General features: G+C 36.6%; 1 pseudogene; it reads right to left on the bottom strand.

The window, feature by feature from the left end:
- Positions 1-1064: 1064 nt before the first annotated feature.
- LOC122726372 lies at positions 1065-2019 on the bottom strand (annotated as a pseudogene).
- Positions 2020-2655: the final 636 nt, after the last annotated feature.

The raw sequence follows: 2655 nt of genomic DNA, 5'->3' as shown, positions 1-2655 counted from the left end.
TAGCATCATGTGTTTCGATTCTTTTGTTTCACTAGTCTAAGAAAATTTAAAGAGACTCATAAAAATAGATATAGAGTGAGGAATTTTTAAGTCATAGTATTTCTTGGAGACTATTTCTTTAGTTATAGAAGGGTTTGGACCTGTTTTCCTGGCAGAGTATCCACATCAATGGCCTCATATCACTACTTGAGAGAGACAAAAGTTTGTTGGTAACAAAATCAACCTATAGAAGAAGTTTATTTTAGGGGAATGTTTAAGCAGAATATAATTAGGTTTTAAAAAGAGATAAAACAAGTGAAACCTTAATTGTGAGCAAAAATATATTCCTGAAGAAATGGGGAGAGTGTGTGTGTTTATGTGTCTCTATGTATATATGTGTGTATGTCTGTGCATGTATTGTTTAGGAAAGAAAGGACAAAGGGAGAGTAAATGAAAGCAGGAGAGACAGGATTAAGGAAGGAAGTTAGTTGGATATGTTGGATTGGGGTGGTGGTGGTAATGGTTTCCAAAGACAAGATCAGGCAGAGTTGCTCTGAGAGATTTCAACCTAGTTTAAGGAAGCCCTGGTTATGTGTACAAAGGAATGTGCAAAGTATAAGGTTCAATTAGTCCTCAAACTATATCCTGGAGAAAGCAGGAAGAACAAAGAGGTATGATCTTGTTATTGTAATATTAAGCAAACATATATGCCATATTAAAAAGTCACCAACTCTTTAAAGATAATGGTCCAAGGCCATTGTTCCAATAGAAGCAACAGTGCTCACCAATAAGAAATAAATCATTAGAATCCATTAGTCCCAAATCCCCAACTGAAAATTCCCTTCACATGCTAAATTGAGATGCTAGAGGGGGGAAATGTGTAATTAATCCTGCCTTAGTTATGGCAATGAGGAAGGGTAAATTACATATTATGATATGGTCACTTAAAATGACCTATCTCATAGAGTCTTGGTAAAGATCAACAGAGCAAATGTACATAAGGTAAAGCTCTCTGTAAACCATAAAATCATAAAATATTTCAGGTCCTAAGATTTCTATTTTTTTTTTCACTTTGAAGAAAAAGGTTATTTAATGGCCTCCTTCGTGGCTTCTTTCAAAATATAGATAATGAGTTTTAAAAGGGGGGCAAGGACAGCAAACAGTCCAATGCTTGTGTCCCAGAATGGAGGGTAAGTAGCTGAAAAAAACATAAATATATGAGTCCCATACTGCCAAAGAACAATAGGAAGAATGTAAAATGGCTGGCACAGGTGAAGAAAGTATTTTGGTGACCTTCTGTTGAAGGTATCCTTAGGATCACAGTGATAATTTGAATGTAGGAGAGGTCAATGATTAGGACAGTAGAGAGGATGGCAATAGCATGGATTATGCCTTGCACCAGGAACATAGAGATATCTTTGCAAGCCAAGCACTGGGGCAAAGTCACAGAATATCTGATGGATCTGATTGGAGCCACACAAGGGTAGGGTGGAGGTCCATGTAATTTCAGGGAGCCAAATTAGGATGCCAAAGACACTATATCCAATGTTTAACTGGGAATAGAGCCTGGGCGTCATTGTGGTTGGATATATGAGGGGATCACAGATGACAATGTATCTGTCAGTGGCCATAGTCATCAGCAAGATGCTCTCAGTGTCTAAAAGTCAATGAAAGAAATACATCTGTCGCAGACAACTAGTTAAAGAGATGGTCTTCTGGTCACTGAGCAGGTTTGAGAGCATCTTGGCTATGGTGTGCCAGATCTCCAGGAAAGAGAAGATGCTGATGAAACTGCACATGGGTTTATGGATCCAGGCATTCAGCCTTATCGCAGTGACAATCATGAAGTTCCCAATGACAAGATTCTAAAAAACAAATGCAGAAAAGCAGAAATATTAAAAGTATTCTTTTCAGATCCTATGAATCATTTCCCAATTGAGAAATGGTCAAAGAATATAAACAGTTTTACGAAGAAATCAAAGCTATCTATAATCATATAAAATATTATAAATATCTATTGATCAAAGAAATGCAAAGTAAAACAACCCTGAGGTACCACCTCACACATATACAAGTGAACAAATGACAAATGTTGGAGGGGATGTGGCATAATTGGAGAACTAATGTGCTGTTGGTGGAGTTGTGAATTGATTCAATCACAGTAGAAAACAATTTGGAACTATGTTCAAAGAGCTATGAAGCTGTGTATACCCTTTGACCCAGTAATACCAGTACTAAGTCTATATACCAAAGAGAGCAAAGAAAAAGGAACAGGATCTATTTTTATAAAAAAAAGAAACATTTAAAGCAACTCTTTTTGTGGGGGCAAAGAATTAGAAATTGAGGGGATGCCATTCAATTAGAGATTGGGTGAATAAGTTGTGGTATATGATTTTGTTGGAGTACTATTGTGTTCTAAGAAATGACAACCAGTATGGTTTCCAAAAACTTGTGGAGATTTATATAAACTCATGCAAAGTGAAGTGATGAGGAGAACATTGTACACAGTAACAGCAGTTTTACGCAATGAGTAATTTGAAGGACTTGGCTATCCTGATCAGTTCAATGATCCAGGACAATTCCAAAGATACTTATGATGAAATATGCTAGCCTCCTCCAGAGTGGGAAATAATAGGAGTCTAAGTGTACATTTAAGTACAGTTTTTCACTTTTTTC

This window comes from Dromiciops gliroides, chromosome 4 (assembly GCF_019393635.1).
Source record: "Dromiciops gliroides isolate mDroGli1 chromosome 4, mDroGli1.pri, whole genome shotgun sequence".
NCBI classification, from domain to species: Eukaryota; Metazoa; Chordata; class Mammalia; order Microbiotheria; family Microbiotheriidae; genus Dromiciops; species Dromiciops gliroides.
Note: the sequence above shows the minus strand (reverse complement) of the source record. Positions and strands in the feature narration are given on the sequence as shown.